General features: G+C 39.1%; 1 non-coding gene and 1 pseudogene across 1 annotated transcript; one reads left to right on the top strand and one right to left on the bottom strand.

The window, feature by feature from the left end:
- The first annotated feature begins 855 nt into the window (after positions 1-855).
- LOC113751850 lies at positions 856-22,267 on the top strand (annotated as a pseudogene).
- LOC113754586 lies at positions 3,829-3,935 on the bottom strand. The gene has a single exon (XR_003465268.1). It is a non-coding gene; the product is annotated as a small nucleolar RNA R71 (small nucleolar RNA).
- Positions 22,268-23,374: the final 1,107 nt, after the last annotated feature.

Here is a 23,374-nt window from a genome sequence, read left to right as displayed (position 1 = left end):
AATTAATTCTTCCGCAGAGGCTTGAATCACCTTAAAGAGAGCGAGATACCCGTGCCTCAACCCTCCACACTTGAGTACTAATATATTGTTATTATCTAATCTTTCTTTTTTTTTTGCATATCTATTTTTATTTTTTGTTCCAGGTGAACAACAAATGGGATCATTCCAACTGACATATTTTGCAGTTACTTTTGAGGTGGAAGTATTGAACTTTGCATTTCTACTATTATTGATACATCCAACTAGCAAGGGCTTGTTCTGCAAGTTACCTGATTTTTAAAGTTACAGAGTGATCGTAAAAAGTGGACAATAGTATAGTTGCCCCAACCATTATTGCACATTGAAAGGCGCTTATTTCACTTTATTGTACCATAGTTGAAGGATTTCGTAGACTATTTGAACACGCTTTTCACTTCAAGAATGTTCATAGAAATTTTACAATTCAAACAAAACTCCTAGTTTGCTGGCTGATTGATCCAGGGTTCAAACTTTGCCTTCCAATAATTATCATTTGATATTCAACTTCTTCTAAAATTTAGTTGATGTTTAGAACATCCGTCTAATTTAATAGTGATTCAGTTCTCGTTGGTTTCAAATGTTCGTTTTTACCTATTCCCCTTCCCCCATAGCTGCCATGTAATGTCCAAAAAAATTCAAAAAAAATAATCTTTCTTCATCCAGTTGCGAATGAGGTTAGGCGAGTACAACGGTAGTCTCCTGCAAAATTAAAAACACAAAAATAATATGATTGACCTTTTTGAGCACGGAAATGAGAAATCATGCCATTCACGTTTTCTTGTACGCATGTTTGGATTTTCTAGATGCTGAACATCCACTTGAGATAAACTCATCTATATAATGGTCAGTCATTATGCAAGTGAACTCACCAAAGCAAAGCTGCAAAAATCACTGAAAAGAAAGAAAAAAAAATTGGTTGCCTCTTTGCAACCACAGTTCTCAGCAATAACATTCCTGTTGATTGCTTCTCTGATTGGGTCCTCCGAAACTGCTGGAATTGTTCGATACTGGGGCCGAGGCCATTCAGAACCATCAAGTTTGGCTGAGTTCTACAGGCAAGAATTCGCTACCGACGTCAATATTGTCTGTCTGGAAGATTTTGGCAGTGGCCATATGCCTCAATTGCACATAATTCATCCTTGGCCGAGCGCAGCAGACATAGAATCTTGCCAGAAAAATCAGACCAAAGTGTTTATTACTCTTGCAGGACAACCAATGCTTTCTTCCGTCGAAAATGCAAAAGAAGTGGTAGCCTATATCTGGAACACTTACTTAGGCGGTGATTCAAGCGACCGTCCATTCGGCAAAGCTGTTGTAGATGGCGTAGAGCTTCACATCCATAGCGGAAACGCGACTTACTTGGATGATCTTGCCCGGGTACTTAAGGGATACCCAAATGTGATCTTAGCTGTAGCAACAGAATGTCCTATTCCTGACCCTACTCTTGAGGCAACTATCAGAACTGGACTCGTCGATCTTAATGCAACTATTAGCTGTGCGGGTGGAATTTTTCGACAACCCATGATAGAGCCATTATTGGGCACATTTTGTACTGTTATTTTGTCCTAATTTTAGCTACTTACTGTGCTAAATATTGAGATTTTGCTCATATTTCATATTTTGTATAAATTATAGGTGGTTGGTGTTAAAAGTGATATCGTGAGGCAAATTTTCAGAAGACTCTTTATTTCATGGCGTGCCCACGCCAGAAACTGAAGAGATACACCTCAAAGATGGACCCTGCGGGATTGGTAAAAGGAGTGGGCAATTAGGAAATCAGATTCACGTGGGCTGCGGAGTTGCAAAGGATTAAAACTCCTAGAGAAAGTTTTGCCCTTGGACATTTTTCCTTCTGCTGGCGGCGCTACTTGGAAGATACAAAAAGAGGAAAGCCAGATTCACGTGATAAGAAGAGATTAGCTTTTGCTTTTGTTCTGGAGACGTTTTCTTTCTTTTCGGCGGCCAATAGAAACAAAGCCAGAATCACGTGTGATATATAGCTTAGCTTTTAGTTTTCCTTGTCAGACGATTTTATCTCGGCTTTCTTTTAGACTTTGTACAATTTTGGCTAGACTTTTGCTTTTCCCTTCGTGGCTCCAGTACGAACACGAAACCCACAAAGAAAAGCAGGACTTTTTGTCTGTTCTGTTGTTAATTCATCTTTCCCAATTCTTTGGCAATTGTGTGGATGGAATTAATTAAACCACGCGAGATCATTATGATGAGGAACAGCTAGATTTGTCCTCTACACAAGGGTTAACGCGAAGGCGCGGTCCATAACATTTGTGAGATCTAATCGAACTTTCACTATTTCTTCCAATTTGTTACTATTCATGCGTTTCCTGTATTAATTGTTCATAATTATTTTATTAATTGAGTATCAATGGCCGAATATTTAATTTAATTTAATAGCCTATTGTCACGTTAGCTAAATTGAATCCGTAATTATTCGTTTAGTTGACAACTAATGACAACCATCATAATTGACTTTGTATTGGGGAAACGTAAGATCTAATTTAAATAAACTCTCTTAGCTTGTTTATTGGTTAGGGTTGGGTTCTTCTAGTTTTAATACAACTGGATAATTAAATTCCTATGATCGTACCTAGAATTATTTTCTGGTCAGAGAAGCAGTCAAAGGTCGTACCTTGGCTGTCGAAAAAGTAAGGAAGAATTGGCTGTCAGAACTTGTTGGTAGCTATAACCAACCTAGTGACGAATGAATGAAACATCTTTGCATCGATAATCAGTTAATTGGACCATGCCTGAAGAGTTGATCCTTTGGGTAGAATTTTATTAATTGCTATTTTTAGTAAATTGCACTTGTTGAGTTAGCTTTTGAATTTTGTTTATTTTATTGTCATCTTTATTCCCTTAGATATCTCCCAATTTTGTTCTATTGACTTGGAAAGAAACAACCTCCTATCCGTTCCGTGTAGAATTGACTCTACTTGCCATTGTATGCAAATTTAATACTTTTATAGACAATTCTGGTATATCGGATCAAGCAAACTCTTCGAGAACAGGGTAAATCAAGTAACCCATTGCACATCTAGGGTCCCTGCTCCAGTACTTGGATTTGTTCTATAATTAATTGAGGTGGTAATTAGGACTTTTTAGTATTATTATTGCACAGACTCGACACCTGTCAATTTTTGGTGCCGTTGCCTGGGAACGGTGTTTTGGTTAATTTTATTTTTTTCTAAGTTGTTCTCTTTGGATTTGTCTGGCATTTTTCTAGTTTATACCTCGTTCTCTCGTATAAGCGAATTGATTTTCAACCCGGAAGTAGAGAAGACTGAACGCCAAATTAGGAAAGAGACTAGACAACTCAGAGAGGAGCAATCTAGCACTGCATCTCAGAGACTGGATCTTGAGGTTGAATCAACAGATTTGAGTGGTGATAATTCAAGTGACCCAAGTCAAAAGGACATCCCTATGGCGAATGCAAGAACACTAAGGGAGTTAACTGCTCCAGAATTGCCCCAACAGCCGTTGTGCATCACATTTCCAACTCTAGCTGAGAATACCTCCTTCAAACTGAAGTCGGGATTAATTCACCTCTTACCCACATTCCATGGCCTCTCGGGTGAGGAACCCCATAAATACATCCAGGAGTTTGATGTGGTATGCTCCAGTATGAAGCTTTTAGGAATTACTAAGGAGCAGATCAAACTTAGAGCCTTCCCTTTCTCCCTCAAGGATACAGCAAAGGATTGGTTGTACTACCTACCTGTAGGTAGTATCACAACATGGGCCCCACTGAAAATGAAATTTTTGAAAAAATTCTTCCCTATATCCCGCGCTGCAAGTCTAAGAAAAGAGATATGCAGCATTAAGCAGTATCTTGGAGAATCCCTATATGACTATTGGGAAAAGTTCAATAAGTTGTGCACTAGATGCCCACAATATCAAATTAGCGAGCAACTATTGATCCAATACTTCTATGAGTGACTTTAGTCATCTGACAGAAGTATCATTAATACTTTAAGTGGGAGAGCACTGGCAAATAAGACGCCGAGAGAAGCATGGCTGCTCATTGAAGTTATGGCAGAAAATTCTCAACAGTTTGGCTTTCACGAGAGTAACCCTATCCGTAGGGTCAATGAAGTAGAGACGTCGTCCATTCAACAGCATATATCAGAGTTAACATCTTTTGTGCGCAAATTAGCTATGGGGAACGTACATCAAACAAAGGTTTGTGAAATTTGCACAAACGTGGGCCATCCCACTGACTCATGCCCTATTTTACAAGAGGATGGGGTTGAATAAGTAAACATGACTGGAGGCGTACCCACGCCTCGTAAGCAGTACGATCCATACTCTAATACGTGCAATCCGGGGTGGAGAGATCACCCCAACTTCAGTTATAGGAACAGGCCACAGAATTTATTCTCAAATCGCCCACCAGGATTTCAGCAACCATGGCAACAAAAGTCTCAACTTTTGTCCTCTAATTCAGGAAGCTCTCTGGAATATATTGTCAAGAGTCTGGTCACGAGCACCACTCAGCTCCAGCAAGAAACGAGGCCATTGGTCACGAGCACTGCTCAATTCCAATAGGACACTAGATCGGGTATGAAAAATCTGAAGACTCAAATGAGTCACATGGCGACTGCTATTAATCGCTTAGAGTCCCAGATTTTTGAAAAATTGCCATCGCAACTCGAGGCAAACCCTAAGAATGTAAGTGCCATGACATTGAGGAATGATAAAGAAGTAGAAGGGCCTAAGGCCACGAACCTAAAGAGCAAAAGTGAAGAAGAGATCGAGAAGAAGATGGAAGAGGAAGGACGCATCCGTGGAGACCCTGAGGTAACTCTTACTCCATCGGTACCCATTAAATCTAATTTACCTCTTTTTCCATGCAGGTTGGAGAAGACAAAGAAAGCGAAGAAAGAGAAAGAGATCCTGGACGTATTTCGCAGAGTAGAGATCAACATCCCCTTGTTAGATGCAATTAAGCAAGTATCGAAGTACGCAAAATTTTTCAAGAATTTATGCACCCATAAGAGGAAGTTGAGAAGCGACGAAAGAGTAGTTGTGGGAGAAAACGTATCGGCCATACTCCAAAGAAACCTCCAACCCAAGTGTGGGGATCCACGTGTGTTCACGATCTCTTGTAAAATAAGAAATATATCGATCAGGAAAGCTATATTAGATTTAGGGGCGTCAATCAATGTGATGCCAAAAACCATTTATGTGTCCCTAAATCTCGGGCCATTAAAAGAAACGACCATCATAATCCAACTAACTGACTGCACCAATGTTTATCCAGAGGGGCTAGTTGAGGATGTCTTGGTTCAGGTAAATGAGTTAGTTTTTCAAGCAGATTTTTATATCTTAGATATGGGGGATGAGAAGTCGATAAATCTGTCACTTATTTTGTTAGGTAGACCGTTTCTTAGCACTGTTAGAATTAAAATAGATGTAAATGAGGGTACTTTATCAATGGAGTTTGATGGTGAAACTGTAAATTCAATATTTTTGAGGCGATGAAATATCCAGAGAAATCTAACTCAGTCTTTGTTTTGAATGTCATTGAGCTCCTTGTACAGGAAACTTTCGAATTGGATGGTGAAAATACATTGGAAGTGGCCTTGATCAAACATCTTGGGTTGGGTGTAACCCTTAATGTGGATATGAGAGATGAGTTGCACCACGCATTTGAAGCATTACATTTACTTCCAACCATTCATCCAAGGTATGAACTTACTTCTCTTTTTGTGCCAGAATCTCATACAAAATTGTTGCCGTCAGTTGTGCAGACACCGGAACTAGAACTTAAATCTCTCCCGAAACATCTAAAGTACGCATTCCTGAGAAATCGAGAGACACTTTCAGTAATCATGTCTGCACACTTATCTCCAAGCCAAGAGGACAAACTGGTGCGCATCCTTAGGGATCATAAGGAGGCGATTGGTTGGAGTATAACATATATCAAAAGGATAAGTTCGTCCTTATGCATGTATCGGATAAGGCTCGAAAATGATGCGAAACCGGTAAGACAGACACAGCGGAGGTTGAATCCTCTAATGATGGAAGTTGTGAAAAAGGAGATACTTAAACTCCTAGATGTGGGGATTATCTTTACTATCTCGAACATTCCTTGGGTGAGCCCCGTTCAAGTGGTCCCGAAGAAGGCGGGAGTGACTGTAGAGGAGAACAAGGAAGGTGAGATGGTCCCAGTCAGGAAAGCTATAGGCTGCCGCCAATGCATTGACTACCGAAGACTAAATTTTGTGGCAAAAAAAGACCATTTTTCTCTCCCTTTTATTGATCAGATGATAGAAAGGTTAACTGGTCGTGTTTACTATTGCTTTTTGGATGATTTTTTAGGGTACTTTCAGATCACGATAGCGCCGGAGGACCAGGAAAAGACTATATTCACCTGCCCATTTGGTACATTCGTTTACCGTCAGATGCTTTTTGGTCTCTGCAATGTTCCAACAACTTTCCAAAGGTGTATGGTAAGTATTTTTTCTGAATATGTAGAAAAGATTATTGAGATGTTCATGAATGATTTTAGTGTATACGAGAACAACTTTGATGAATGTCTTGATAATCTAGCTCTAATTTTGAAAAAATGCATAGAAACAAACTTGGTTCTTAACTAGAAAAAATGTCATTTTATGGTACAACATGGTATTGTCTTAGGGCACGTTGTGTCGACTACGGGAATAGAGGTAGATAAAACTAAAATAGATCTTATTTCTGCTCTATCTTACCCGGTATATGTACGAAAAGTACGTTTCTTTTTGGGTCATACAAGATTTTACAGGAAGTTCATCAAGAATTTCTCAAAGATAGGAGTACCCCTGTTCAAGTTGCTGTAAAAGGACGTGGCATTTGATTTCACCGGTGAATGCAAGATGGTTTTTAATAAATTAAAGGAGTCATTGACGTCGCCGCCCGTCATTCAACCCCTAGATTGGAGCCTGCCGTTTGAAATCATATGCGACGCGAGTGATTATGCCGTAGGAGTCGTGTTGGGGCAAAGGATAGGCAAGGCGGCGCACGCGATCTACTATGCGTTGAGAGTATTGAGTGGAGCCCAACTTAACTGCTCCACGATGGAGAAAGAATTACTAGCCGCTGTTTTTGCACAAGAAAAATTTAGGTCATATTTATTGGGTGAAAAAGTAATTGTTTTCTCTGATCATGCAGTCTTGAGGTACCTGCTGGCGAAGAAGGATGCAAAATCGAGACTCATAAGGTGGATCTTACTCCTGCAGGAGTTCGACTTAGAAATTAAAGATCAGAGCGAGGCCGAGAACTTAGTAGCTGATCATTTGAGCCGACTGCTTACGAATAAGGAGGATCCGCCGTTGAGAGAATCGTTTCCCGAGAAGCAATTACTAGCCATTGATTCGTCAGTACCTTGGTATGCGAATATTGTCAATTTTTGGATAACGAATCAATTATTTGCAGGTTGGCCAAAAGTTAAGAGAGATAAATTGAAAAGTGAAGCCAAACACTATATGTAAGGCCCAAAGACAACCTAAGAGGGGGGTGAATTAGGTTGATTAAAATCTTAATCAAATTTATGCAATTTTTGCTTCATAAAAATTTACCTTCTTTTCTAGTAATGATCAATCAAATAGATTAGAAGAAGAAAGCAATATTGATTCGAAAAACAAGTATAGATAAGCAATGAGAATTTTATTAAACAAAAAGGAATAAGATAGAATATCAAACCGATTGTCTACCAAGCTTTCCTCAAACTTGAAGACCAATCACTAGGTTGAGCAACTTCTCTTTGATGAAAGATGATCAACTAGATGTACAATGGAGGGAGCACTTCCTCCTTGCCCTAAGCCACACTTAGTCAAGCTAAGAGGTTTTACAATCATTCAGATAACCCTTAACAAAGCTACACTAATGAAACTTTCAACCACAAGAGAAATGCTCACAAGAAATTCACACCACTTGGAGAACAAATCTAGCTTTGGAGACTATTTTCTGGCTAAAATATCTCTTGAGATCTTGTATACAAAGTGTGCAAAAGTCTTTTTCTGATTCAGAATCGTTTGTATTTAAAGGGAACCAAAAATGGGTTTCATTAATACTTCCAACGGATAGAAGGCAGATGAAGAGTCAGCTAGCCGTTGGAGCTGTCGGACGTCTGACGGCTTAGTCATCGTCCGATCCCATCGTCCGAAAACCAGTCAAGTTGTTGTTCGGACGTCCGATGGGATTTTATCGTCCGAGCTTCTGTGTCCGAACGTCGTCCAGAGAGTTATCAAATCTTCGTAGAATTTTTAGGACGTCCAATGAGATTGATGTGCGTCTGAAGCATGCGTCCGATCCTTCAGGACGTCCGATGCTTTCTTACGAGCGTCCGACAGAGTCTTGGCAGAGACTCATCAACACTTTGTGGAATTTTTAGGACGTCCGACACGATCGATGTGCGTCCGAAGAGTACGTCCGATCCATCCGGACGTCCGATGTTTCCTCACGAGCGTCCAATAGAATTTCCTTCTTGATGTTATTCATCCTTTCGGACGTCCGACCGATTCCTTCGGACGTCCGACATGAGTGTCCTGTTTTTGCTTCTTCTTTTGGTTGATTTTCATTTCTTGACATATTCGTACCTGATTCTTTGATAGGTAAAAAGCACTTATATTTGAAGAGAGTTAGATAAACATTTCAAAGTCCTTTGTGATCATCAAAACCAAGAATAACATTCTCCCCCTTTTTGATGATGACAAAACAAAGGTTTGAAATGAGATTTGATGATTGCAATAAAAACTCCCCCTTTCTCAATAGACAAGAACTCCCCCTTACTTAGTGAAAAATTTTGAAAAACTCCCCCTCACTTAAACAATTATCCAAAATATGACAATTAAGCAGCCAACATCCAACATTTTACCATTTTCAATTCAATCCATCAGCCAATCCAAATTTAATCAAATCATCAATCAATCAATCAATCCAACATCATCAATCATCAATCAATCCAGTCCTCTCCCCCTTTTTGTCATCACAAAAGGGCAATCAATCACATCCATCTCATCCACAAACACATTCATCAATGCAAACCAAAAAAAAATTCATTACATCCATACAATCATCATTCAAAATACTTAAACATCTATCAAACAGTACCAAAAGAAACATAAACATAATCATAACCAAATGTTGAATTCATCTACATATCCATTGTTGAACACCACAAACACATGAAATAGACAAACAAAATGCAAATGTCCTAAATGGTGAACTATGTGGATCCAGGTGTTCTTCGAGAGAGCTGATATTGGGAGAGGTCCTCCTCTTCAGTTTCTTCATCAGCTTCAGCAGCCTCTTCAACTGGTGCCTTGCCTTTATCTGATGTGGAAGGGCCATGAGGAGTCACAGGAGTTGATGAACCAGGGTCTGGAATTGATGAGTTTGGATCAGTGGGGTGTGGCTCTTTGTTATGAGAAACTTCCTCAACCACAGGTGGGGGAAAAAGAAGGTTCTTTTTGTCTAGGAAGGCTGTTTGTTGCTCAGAGGACATGGTGAGCATTAGACCATGTTCTAGAAGAAGAACATGCTGTTTGAGTTCACGAAAGAGCTCAATCACTTCATCATTGAAGAAGGAAGCTGCTTTATTGGCAGACTTCCTGGGATGAATGTGAGTGACTGAAACAGATGAAGGATCATGTGCAGTCTTAGACCTCTGTTCACTAGATGATGCCCCCTTATAAGCCCACAGATTATCTTTAAAAACAAGATTTTTCCTTTCAAAATATCCTTTGGTAAAGGCATAAGAAGATGCTTCTTTGGGACAAACACCTAGAATTGGAACTTTGTAAAACTCAAAAATCTTTTGAAGAAACTTTCCATAAGATAATTTTCTGCGAGAATCAGTGGCATAGCGAAGTAAAAACTTGCACATGACAAAACCAAAATCAATACGAATTTTTTCTCGAAAACAGTAAAAGAGATACAACTCCATTTTGTTTGCATCAGTTCTATGGCCATCAGTGGGTACAAGCAGGATTTGAAATGATTGAAAAGGCAATTAGATTCACAGGAGCAAGATCATTCAGTTTAGCATCAGCAGGGGAGGAAAAACTTCTTTTAAAATAAGTCAACATTTTAGCCCCATCAAAATGATTATCAGCAGTAGGGTGCTCTTCATAGGAAAAGAAATTTGCAATTTTATCCTTGCATCCAGGTTCAATAGTAGTTTTTAAAATATCATTCACAATTTCAGAATCAAACACTAAGTCAACCCCATTAACCCTGGACATAATCTCAGTCTGATCAGTGCCTTTCCTAAGATTAGCAAAGAATTGATATAGCATTTCAGGGTAATAAACATTGGGCATAGAAACGAGATGTGACCATTTCTGGAAAGCAAATAGACTCAGAATGGATTCTAAACCTATGTGGCGAAATTCAGAAGAGTTTACAGTTCGTTGAGGGATGACACCTTTCTGGGATATCCAGGAGTGTCTGTCTTTTGCAGCATCATCAAAGAATGTAGGGAGTGTGGCTGATTTTGGAGGCGGTTGAGAAGAGGTTCCCTGTCCAGATTCAGGCTGAGAGGTGGGTTGTGGAGTAGGCCGTGACATTTGACCTTTTACGGCTCCTCTCTTGAAGCGTTTGGATGAACGTTTGACCGTAGGAAGATCCTCCTCCTCATCCCTGAGTGGATGCTTGCGTCCGGCAGTAACCTTTCCTCCTCTTAGATTCACCATTGTGCGAAATGTGTGGAATGAAGGATGCAAATGATGCACACAGTAGTAGGGAAGTGAATCGCACAGAAATTTTGGGACAAAAAGGCCTTGAACAAGATTTGACAGAGCGGTTATGAGAAAGTAGGGTTTTGAGGAAAATTTGGGAATTTACGAATTGTTAAGCGATTCGATGAAATGATCAGGAAAAATGAATCGCAATCAACCAGGAAAAGTTTTGTTTGAGTCAATTTGGGAATGAGAGCTTCAGAATGGTATGAATTTGAGAGTGAGAAATGAGAGAGTTTTCGTCCGAGAGGAAATAAAAAAAAAAAAACTTTGAAGCAAATGAGGGAGAAAGTTATTTTAAAAAGTGAGCCGTTGCACTGTCGGACGGCCGAACGAAGTCGTGTGTCCGACAGCTTCGTCCGAACAGGTGTTTTCTGGAAAAAAATAGCAGAAGAACATTATCGGACGTCCGTTCATCTTCTTTCGGACGTCCGAAGACTTTGAGAAATTTTAAGATGATTTTTCGATTATTCCTAATTTTGATCTTAGATGAATGAACTGATCTAATGGCAAAGCTTTGGTAAAAATATCAGCAAATTGATCTTTAGAACAAACATAATTTACACAAATTTCACCTTTTTGAACAAGATCTCGAATAAAGTGGTGCTTTATATCTATATGCTTTGTCCTAGAATGTTGAATTGGATTTTTTGGTCAAATTAATAGCACTAGTATTATCACAGAATATAGGCATGCAGTCATATAACAATCCAAAATCATTCAAGGTATGCTTCATCCATAAAAGTTGAGCATAACATGCACTAGCGGCAATATATTCCGCTTCGGTTGTAGACAGAGATATTGCATTTTGCTTTTTGCTAAACCAAGAAACTAAGCAATTACCAAGAAAGTGACAAGTTCCACTAGTACTTTTTCTGTCCACACGACAACCACCAAAATTCGCATCCGAATATCCATATAAAGCAAATTCACAAGATCTAGCATACCAAAGACCATAGTCTAATGTACCTTTCAAATACCTAAAAATTCTTTTAACAGCATTTAAATGTGATTCTTTTGGACAAGATTGAAATCTAGCACACAAGCAAACAGCAAACATAATATCAGGTCTGCTTGCGGTTAAATAGAGTAAGCTTCCGATCATACCTCTATAGTGCTTTTCATCCACATGATTACCTTCTTCATCTTTGTCAAGTTTTGTAGAAGTGCACATAGGAGTTCCAACTTGCTTTAAGTCCTCCATGCCAAACTTTTTCAGCAATTCCTTGGTATATTTTGCTTGATTTATAAAAATTCCCTCAAGGGCTTGATGTATTTGAAGTCCAAGGAAGAAATTTAATTCTCCCATCATACTCATTTCAAATTCACTTTGCATAGTGGTGGAAAAATCCTTGCATAGATACTCATTAGTAGCACCAAAAATAATATCATCAACATATATTTGCACAATAAGAAGGTCATTTAACACTTGCTTAGTAAAAAGTGTGGTGTCCACAATACCTCTTTTGAAACCATTTTCAATCAAGAAACCACTTAACCTTTCATACCAAGCTCTTGGAGCCTGTTTTAAACCATATAATGCTTTAGATAGTTTAAACACATGACCTGGAAATTTTGTATTTTCAAAACCGGGGGGTTGATCCACATATACTTCTTGATCAATAAAACCATTTAAAAAAGGCACTTTTAACATCTATTTGAAACAATTTGAAACCTTTGAAACAAGCAAAAGCAAGTAGCATTCTAATAGATTCTAATCTCGCTACGGGAGCAAATGTTTCATCAAAATCAATTCCTTCTTCTTGTGCATATCCTTTAGCAACTAATCTGGCTTTATTTCTTACAACAACACCTTTATCATCCAATTTATTTCTGAATATCCACTTTGTGCCAATGATAGGTTGATTTTGAGGTCTATCAACAAGTGTCCAAACCTTATTTCTCTCAAATTGATTAAGTTCCTCTTGCATAGCCAAAATCCAGTTATCATCCTTTAAAGCATCATTGATATTTTTGGGTTCAAAAGAGAAACTAAAGCAAAATTGTCTATCAATTTTCTAGATGACGAACGAGTCTTTACCTTTTCGGATGGATCACCAATTATAAGCTCTCTTGGATGATTTTGGCTAAATTTCCAAGCATTGGGAAGGTCTTTGACTGAATCATCATTCTCATCTTCATCACCCTTTTCTTGATCATTATGAGCTTCATCCATCATTTCCATTGCTGCTGGTTTAGAAATTCCTTCATCACCAATTTTTAGCTTTTCCATTCCTTCACGAACACCTACATCATCATCCTCACACGACCTTTTGGAATTATCATCATTAGTTTCATCAAATGTTATGTGAATGGCTTCTTCTATCACAAGAGTCCTTCTATTAAAGACTCTATATCCTCTTTTGTTCTCACAATAATCCAAAAATATTCCTTCATCAGATTTTTTCTCAAACTTACCAAGATGTTTCTTTAAATTTAAAATAAAACATTTACAACCAAAGACTTTGAAATATCCAACCGTAGGTTTTTTATCAAAAATCAGTTCATAAGATGTCTTATTCAAAATGGGTCTCAAAATGATTCTGTTCATCACATAACATGCAGTGTTTACCGCTTCAGCCCAAAGGTATTTTGACAAGCTACATTCACTTAACATAGTTCTAGCAGCCTCTTGTAGTGTCCTATTTTTCCTTTCTACAACACCATTTTGTTGTGGAGTTCTTGCAATTGAAAATTCATGTGTTATGCCATTATGATCACAGAAATCTGGAAAACCACAATACTTGAATTCCGTTCCATTATCACTTCTAAGCCTAACAATTTTTAAGCCAAGCAGATTTTGCACTTTAGCAAACAATGAAGTGAAATTCTTGAAGGCATCATCCTTATGAGCAAGAAATATCACCCAAGTATATCTAGAATAATCATCCACAATCACAAAGCAGTATTTCTTACCTCCCAAGCTAGTGATTTGAGTAGGACCAAATAAGTCAAGATGCAAGAGTTCTAAAGGTTTAGAAGTTGAAACACACTTTTTTGGTTTAAAAGAAACTTTTGTTTGCTTTCCAAATTGACATGCATCACAAATTTTATCCTTTTCAAAACAGATTTTTGGCAAGCCTCTAACCAACTCCTTTTTCAAAATTTTCTTTAGTAAATCCATGTTAAAATGACAAAGTCTCCTATGCCACAACCAAGGATCTTCATTTGAAGCTTTAAGACATTTGAGGCTAGAAGAATCAATTTTATCAAGAACCACAATATATATGTCGTTAAACCTCTTACCTTTGAACACAACATTATATTCGTTAAACCTCTAAATGGGTAAATGTGATTTTTCTCAACCTGTGACACCAAAGTGGTGTTAATTGCTTATATGACTCTAGAACTTGGTTATTGAAATATTTGACGAATTTAGCAAGTTTTTGGTTTTAAAGAAACCTCAAAATTTAATTTCACTCGAAATTTGTGGATTTCACTTTGAGAAAACGATTAATACTAGTTTGGGATTTTTGAGTGAAATTAAATGCTAGTTGACTCGAGTTAAATTCGCCAACTCAAAAGTGGAAATTTATGTGAAATATTTGTATGATTTTAGGAGTTGGTGAAGAGCACAATCTCGATCAAAGTTTGGAATTCTAGACTCTTCACTTGAGGTGAGTGTCTCTTGCATGAATCGTGTTTAACTGCTAGTTGAACTACTTGTTAAAAGTACTTGCTAGAGATATCATGAAATGTTATATGCTATGTGATTGCGTGAAATATCATAAGTACAAGTGTTGCAATGTCGATTGGAGCGTGGTCTCGTCGACTAAATAAACCAAACGGATGCACGTACCACGCTCTATTAGAGTGGGAGGTACCTCTCTGCCGTCTTGGTAAAAGTGCTTGCAAAATTCGTGTTGGAGTCGGGCCCGAAAATAAGGGGGAAGTCGTTGCTAGGAGACAAGTAGAGTAGGAAATATTCTACATGGAGGTTAGGTAGTGAAAGTTGACGGAGTGTCAACTACTAAAAATTTCCTGATCAAGCGCGTGGACTTTGGCTCCTGAGAGCCCCGTATCCTTTTCTTGTCATGTTACTTCGATTTCCTAAATTGTTAATTGCTTACTTGTCCATTTGTACTTGTTAAATTGCCCTATGTGAATTGCATGTTTCGAGGCACCACTGAGCTATTGGCTCATCCCTTCCAATTTGTTTTCCTTGACAGGTTCTGAGTTGCATGAAGTCTTGGAGAACTAGAAAAGAAATGTTATATTTTGAATGCCCACTTTTGTATATGTACTTAAGGAAAACTTTAGTATCTTTTGGATGACTTTTGTGTCTTTGGGAAAATGTGAATCCTGTGGTGCTTCTGTGCCCTGGATTAGGAATTTTAAATTGTAAATTAAGTTGAATTTAAGTATTTTAAGTTAGACATTTTCTTTGATGCTTGAAATTGTACTTTTGGACATAGTAAGTTGAATGGTACGGTTTGTTTAAGTACTTGGCTTATGCGAGAAGTAAAGTTTATTTATGAATTATATTTGATGATGTTAGATGATTGAATGAGTGAGTCCCGGCGAGAGCTGGGCAGGCGACTCGCCGAACCCTCTGGTTCGTCTTAGGGGGAGGTGGAGTCGCCACAGGTGGTATCAGATCATTAGGTTAGAACGTATTTGGGAGAATTGTTAGGTATTTTATTCCTAGAAATAGGAATGAGATACTTAGATATATTTTAAGTGATAATTGATCAAATTAATGGTGCTAAGGTTTAACTTTGAAAGTTTTGGCTGTTTTGTAGGTATGGAGAACCCTAACGGGAATGGACATGCTGCTAATGGTAACGGGCATGCGAATGGTCACGCGCCGCCTCTTAGGCCTATTTTTTATCAAGTTCAAGGTGGTGGAGCTCGTGTTCAGTACTCGCCCGCCACCAGGGTTCCTAGGTGTGACTGTAGGTTGACCTTCTCTTACCCCAACTGCGTGGTTCTGGCTATAGACGATGAGCGTCGCCAGTTGGTGAATTCCAACCTGGCCCTGATTCAGGACGTGGATGAGTTAGGTGCCATGGTGACTCATCTGCAGAATAGGGTAACAGAGCTGACTGGACGGGTGATAGAGGTGAGAGATAGGGCTGAGGCAGACCGTGAGAAGCTGCAGAGAGCGAGGGACAGTTTGACTAGGATGAGAGACATGGTTCGTGAGCGAGCCTCTGGGATACTAGCGGATGCTACCATGCTAGTGGATGAGGTGATGGACGAGATCTTAGAGGTAGCTCCTAGTACTGAGGAGGATCCAGAGGAGGACCCGGAGGAGGATCCAGAAGAGGATCCTGATGAGGGGAATCCATTTGATGGTCCCGCTGAGGACTAGGCTTAGTTAAACTCTCTTTTGACTTGTAACCGGTAAACATTGGTTGGAATGGTGCTAACCTTGGGCCATTGTATTTTTGTAACTGTATGGCTTGCTTTTGTGGTGTTGCACTTCTTTTGATTATGAATGACTGGTTGCACCTTGTAGCACCTTTGTGCTATATTTTTGTAAAATCCCAACGAAATGCTAATTGTAGGAATTTCGAATGTTAATATATGTGTTAGTGGTGGTTATTTTTATCGCCCTCAAGTTGATCTTCATTTGGCATAATTTTCTGCTTTATTTCTCAATTTTACGTAATTTTCCTGCGTTGCTCTTTAGACTTTCTTAAATTTCTGCATACTTACTTCTTGTCTTGCATTAGGCATAACTAGGTATGGATCCCCGTGGTAGAGGCCGAGGCCGAAATCGAGGCCGAGGTCGAGGGAGACGGGCTGAACCCCTTCGTGATCAAGGGGGCGATAGAGCATCGGAAGTGAACCAAAATCGGGGACCCGAGGGCGGGGGCGGAGATCAAATGGCCACCGCTATTAATAGGATAACCGAAGTGCTAGAACGTTTGACGGACCGTCAAGGTCCTGGACCAGTGCATCAACAACCTGGTGGGCAGTTAGATACTGAAGATAGGGCCTTGGAGAGGTTCCTAAAGTCTGGGCTGCCTAAGTTTCAAGGTGGGGCAGAGCCTGAAATAGCTGAGGGATGGTGAGAGAGAATATCTGATATTTTTGCCACATTGGATTACACTGAGACGCGGAAGGTGACTTTTGCGTCATTTCAATTTGAGGGAGCTGCACAGTCTTGGTGGAATTTGATTAAGGATAAGTGGAATAGAGACCGTACCCCTAGTACTTGGGCAAACTTCACCCGTGAGTTTAATGCCAAATTCCTTCCACCTCTAGTCCAAGAGAAAAGGGAGGACGACTTTATTAAGTGCAAACAAGGGGCCATGAGTGTAGCAGAGTATGAGACCCACTTCACTAAATTAGCCCGATATGCCCCTGACCTGATAGCCACTGAGCAGAGACGCATTAGGAGATTTGTGCAAGGGCACAATGTGGAGATTCAAGAGGGGCTAGCAACTGCTCAAATTAACACGTATAGTGATGCCGTAGAGAAAGCTCAGAGGTTTGAGACGGCTAGAGCCCAATCTAAGTCATTCTTTGCTAGGAAAAGGAATGCCCCTAGTGGTAGCAGGGACCCAATTTCTACAAGTGCCCCACCGCCTAAGATGGGTAGAGGAACTGGGGTAGTGAATATCCCTAGTGCATCAAGAGGTGCTTTAGCAAGGGGTGCTGGAACTAGAGGCTCTGTGGCGAGAGGATCTGGAGTGAGAGGAGGTCAAAGTGGAAGGGGACCCCCTAGGAGTGCTCCACAAGGTGTACAAGTGTCAACCCCTCAGATAACCTGTGGTTACTGTGGAAAAGTCAATCATACCGCAAATGAGTGCTGGAGAATGGAGGGCAAGTGCCTCAGGTGTGGGAGTGCTGAGTACCAAATTGCTAATTGTCCTAAGATTTCCGAGAATGGGGGAAGCCAAGGAGGTGCCACAAGTTCTAGGCAAACTGCTTCTGGAGGGAGTCGGCCAAAGGTCCCGGCCAGGGTTTATGCCCTAGATAGTCAACCTGTACCTGACCCTTCGGAGGTAGTCGAAGGTACACTTCCAATCTTTCATCGATTAGCTAAGGTTTTAATTGATCCTGGTGCAACTCATTCGTTTGTTAATCCTGCTTTTATGTGTGAAATTGATGTAAAGCCTGTACGATTACCCTATGATTTGGAAGTTAGGACTCCTACGGGTAATAAAAGCATACTCACTAGTTTGGTGTATAAGGAGTGTGAATTTTGGGTTGGGGAGCGAAAAATGCTAGTTGACTTGGTGAGTTTGGACCTTTAGGGATATGATGTGATTATAGGAATGGACTTTTTGTCTTACCACCATGCTAAACTAGATTGTAGGGCTAAAGTGATGGAATTTTGCATCCCAAGTGAGGCAACTCTCAAGCTAGATGTAAAGGGTAGATTAGCTTCGTCTGCTTTGATTTCAGGGATTCGAGCTAGGAAAATGCTTCACAAGGGAGCCCAGGGTTTCTTAGCTTTCTTAATTAACGCCCCTAGTGATCAAGTGAAATTAGAAGATGTGCCAATCGTGCGAGATTTTCTCGATGTCTTCCCGGAAGAATTAACATCTTTGCCACCTGAAAGGGAGATAGAGTTTAAGATTGATTTGGTTCCAGGAGTAGCCCCAATTTCAAAAACTCCTTATAGAATGGCTCCTGCGGAGTTGAAAGAACTAAAGATCCAGTTGCAGGACCTACTAGAAAGAGGTTTTATTAAGGAAAGTGACTTACCGTGGGGAGCTCCAGTTTTATTTGTAAAGAAAAAGGACGGGAGTTTGAGATTATGCATTAACTATCGAGGTTTGAATGAGGTGACTATTAAGAATAAGTACCCTTTGCCCTTGATTGATGGATTATTTGAAATTTTAAATTGTAAATTAAGTTGAATTTAAGTATTTTAAGTTAGACATTTTCTTTGATGCTTGAAATTGTACTTTTGGACAGAGTAAGTTGAATGGTACGGTTTGTTTAAGTACTTGGCTTATGCGAGAAGTAAAGTTTATTTACGAATTATATTTGATGATGTTAGATGATTGAGTGAGTGAGTCCCGGCGAGAGTTGGGCAGGCGACTCGCCGAACCCTCTGGTTCGCCTTAGGGGGAGGTGGGGCCGCCACATTCACCGCCCTACACTGATCAGGCAGGTCCATCCTTCTATCATACTCCCCCTGCTTGGGATGCCCAATACCGTTCGCTCCAAGATTCTGTCCATCAGCTAGGAGAGCGAGTTGAGGGCCTCGATGACTGTCTTGCAGCGTTGCAGGTTTTTGCCCGTATTCAGGCGGAAAATCAGGCAGCTTTTTTTGCTCATATTGGATTCTAGCAATCTCATCCTCCTCCCCTTTAGTGTCTAGCTACACCCTCTCGACAGTCAGGGAAGTTCGCCCCTTTAACCTTACAGTTTATTTTGTCTTTACTACATTGAGGACAATGTAGATTTTAGGTGTGAGAGGGTGATTTCTATTATTTCTTTTTGCTTCTATTATTTCTTTTCGTTCGTAAAAAACAAAAAAAAGGGCAAAAAAAGAGGAAAAATGAAACAATCAGAAAACGAAAAAGTAAAGAAAAAATGTGTAGTTGGTTCACTTTTTGCTAGAGCATTTTACTATGATGGATTATACAATCAAGGTGCACGTGTATGTGGTCATATATGCTAGCTGTGCATTTTGCTTTTCCTTGGCAATATCGCTAAATGTGGATATGCTGGACTTGACCCATTCTTGAAACTTTTGGGAGTTTTTGAGCCATGCACGAGCACATTATTTTTGTTTGCTTCGTTTGTGTTGTTGAGTGGGTATCACACATGGTGTTGGTATTCTAGAACTTACTATTTCATACATGTCGAGACCACATTTTGTTGAACTAAATGCATTTGAAATGATAAGGGCATTTAGGATTTAACCTTCTTTAGCTTTCTACAAACCATGCCTTCATCTTGTTTCCCAATAGTGAACCAATTTGAGCTTTTAGCCTTCTCTTTTGATTGTTGCCTTGTTTGATAACCCAGAATCTTTTTAAACTTTCTTGTTCAATCTTGTGTCGTTAAGAGATGTCTGAATTTCATTGTTTGTGCAAGAAAAATAAATCTAGAGTCCAAGTGTTGTCAGAATAGATGCTGTATGGTGCTGTTTCTGTGCATCTAAGATCGCAAGAAGAAAAAAAATGGGAGAAATTGTCAATAAGATGGTGAACAGAACACTCTGGCTTACAGGGCGTGCCCACGCCTTGCAATACGTTTCCCCTTTTTCAAAAAAAAAAAAAAATTCGACACTTGCACAATGGGTATAGCAAATGGAAATGCCTTGTTCGTGGAATTGCTCCAGTAAAGTGTTGAGGTTATGTAGTGGATATCGGACATTCTCTTGACACATTACGCCTTATTTTTTACCTTCTTATCCCGCTTTTTACCTAAGCCCCATTACAACCCTATTAAAGTCCCTTTGACTTTTGTATTGAGTTCACTGTTGAGTGGTGGAGATGTGATAAATGTGCAAACCTATGGTAATGTCATTCCGTGGTGTTGATTTGAGCGTCCCTAATATCTATACATTTTCTTGGAAGTGACGAGTACTACTGCTCATATTCTTTGGATTACTACTCGTCCGGTGTATTCTAATTTTGGCGACATTGTCAGGAATGCGAGATGTTTGTGTTAGTGTAGGTGACTATGAAACCGCTGCTATCTTGATTGTGCTTCTGAGTTTCGAAATGCTTGAGGGCAAGTATTGCCTAGGTGTGGGGGGATTTGATAGAGCAATTATTGGGCACATTTTACACTGTTATTATGTCCTAATTTTGGCTACTTACTGCTCTAAGTATTGAGATTTTGCTCGTATTTCATATTTTGTATAAATTGTAGATGGTTGGTGTTAAAAATGATATCTTGAGGCAAATTTCCAGAAGACTATTTATTTCATGGTGTGCCCACGCCAAAAACTGAAGAGATACACCCCAAAGACGAACCCCGCAGGATTGATAAAAGGAGTTGGCAATTAGGAAATCAGATTCACATGGGCCGCGGAGTTGCAAAGGATTAGAACTCCTAGAGAAAGCTTTGCCCTTGGACATTTTTCCTTCTGCTGGCGGTGCTACTTGGAAGATATAAAAAGAGGAAAGCCAGATTCACGTGATAAAAAGAGATTAGTTTTTACTTTTGGTTTTGGAGACGTTTTCTTTCTTTTCGGCGGCCAATAGAAACAAAGCCAGAATCATGTGTGATATATAGTTTAGCTTTTAGTTTTCCTTGTCAGACGATTTTATCTCGGCTTTCTTTTAGATTTTGTATGATTTTGGCTAGACTTTTGCTTTTCCCTTCGTGGCTCCAGAACGAACACGAAACCCACAAATAAAAGCAGGACTTTTCATTTGTTCTGTTGTTAATTCATCTTTCTCAATTCTTTGACAATTGTGTGGATTGAATTAATTAAACCACGCAAGATCGTTATGATGAGGAACGGCTAAATTTCTCCTCTATCCAAGGGTTAACGCGAAGGCGCGGTCAATAACATTTGTGAGATATAATCGAACTTTCACTATTTCTTCCAATTTGTTACTATTCGTGCGTTTCCTGGATTAATTGTTCATGGTTATTTTATTAATTGAGTATCAACGGCCGGATATTTAATTTAATTTAATAGTCTACTGTCACGTTAGCTAAATTGAATCCGTAATTGTTCGTTTAGTTGACAACTAGTGACAACCATCATAATTGGCTTTGTGTTGGGGAAACGTAAGATTTAGTTTAAATAAACCCTCTTAGCGTGTTTATTGGTTAGGGTTGGGTTCTTCTAACTTTAATGCAACTGGATAATTAAATTCCTACGGTCGTACCTAATGTTATTTTCTGGTTAGAGAAGCAGTAAACAGTCGTACCTTGGCTGTCGAAAAAGTAAGGAAGAATTGACTGTCAAAACTTGTTGGTGGCTATAACCAACCTAGTGACGAATGAATGAAATATCTTTGCATCGATGATCAGTTAATTGGACCGTGTCTGAAGAGTTGATCCTTTGGATAGAATTTTATTAATTGTTATTTTTAGTAAATTGTACTTGTTGAGTTAGTTTTTGAATTTTGTTTATTTTATTTCCATCTTTATTCCCTTAGATATCCCCCAATTTTGTTCTATTGATTTGGAAAGAAACAACCTCTTATCCGTTCCCTGTGGAATCGACCCTACTTGCCATTGTATGCAAATTTAATACTTTTATAGACAATTCTGGTGTATCGGATCAAACAAACTCTTTAGGAGTAGGGTGAATCAAGTAACCTATTGCACATCTAGGGTCCCTGCTCCAGTACTTGGATTTGTTCTATAATTAATTGTGGTGGTAATTAGGACTTTTTAGTAATTATTATTACACACGCTCAACACCTGTCAACCCATCTTGTCAGTTTCTGCATACAAATGATACCAGTTTCCTCTTCCGGAGCTGGGACAATTGGTTTGATTATCCAGGCGTTCATAAATTGTACCTGGGAATACCCTTTGTGTCATTAAAGTTCACAAACATAATCGACACATCATCGAAAACAAAGTCTAAACAGGTTGCCTTATTTATGAAACTTTTATGCATCTTCAATTAACTTAATACCTAGCCAAATTCAACATAAATAATCCAAATTCAATAATAAATTACTATAATTTGAATAATAACTTGAATTTATGAATAAAAATCAATCAAAAAAGAGCAAAAAAATTTTCTCAATTACCATTATTGAATAACATGACCTTAGATATGAATGGATAACAAGATTTCACTATCCCTCTAACAAGGATTTTCAAAGCATTCCTAGAACTAATGGCCTGTTTGGCAAACAAATTTTTGGTTAAGTTTGTTTCCTACCAATTTTTTAACAACTTTAACTATAGTAATCTCACAAAACTCTTCAAAATTTTTAAACTACATACTTCAAAATATCCAAAACACACAAAAAATTTTCTTCTTCCTTTCTCTTTCCACCTAAACCCACCACCACCTCGCCGCCGGCCAAGATCGACCGGCACCAAAGGCCACATCTTTTTTTTCTCTCTCTTCTTCCTTTCCCTCTCCACTGCCCCTCTCCTCACCTCTTCCCCGCCACCTCTCACCCCCTTCTCCCTCCCCCACCACCCTTCCCTTACCCCTTTGCTCGATCTGGTCACACGACTAGAAAACACCCGGGAAAGGAGGGAGAGGGGAGGGGAGATAGAAAAGAGCAAAAAAAATTCTTGTTCCAACGAGAAGAGAGAGGTGGTAGGGACGGGGAAAGGAGATGAAGAAGAAAGGAAAGAAAAGAACAAAGAAAGAAAGAAAGAAAAAGAAAAAGAAAAAGAAATAAAAAGAAAAAAAAAATTTCATTTTAAAAATTTTTCCTACAATTTTTACAGTAAGTTACAGTAAAATTTTAGACAAACACCCAAAAAACTCATTCACCAAACGAGGCCTAAGTTTTACCCAGATATTTATTGGGAGTTATTTGCCAAATAGGACCTAAGTAATATCTCATTCTCTTATCAACTTTTATCAAACTTTATTGGAATTGCTCAGTTTTTTAGAGTTTCTCTCTTTTTTCGCGAATCTTTAATTCGTGATTGGGATCCGTTGATATAACATTCCTCATTAGGAGGATGTTCATGAAACCCTTCTACTCTTACATGTTTGTTTAGAAGATCAGGAGGCCTAGGACACATTTTTATAGCATGTCTACGAA

The sequence above is a fragment of the Coffea eugenioides genome, chromosome 11 (assembly GCF_003713205.1).
Source record: "Coffea eugenioides isolate CCC68of chromosome 11, Ceug_1.0, whole genome shotgun sequence".
NCBI classification, from domain to species: Eukaryota; Viridiplantae; Streptophyta; class Magnoliopsida; order Gentianales; family Rubiaceae; genus Coffea; species Coffea eugenioides.
The sequence above is the reverse complement of the archived record's forward strand: the minus strand, read 5'-3'. Positions and strand labels throughout refer to the sequence as shown.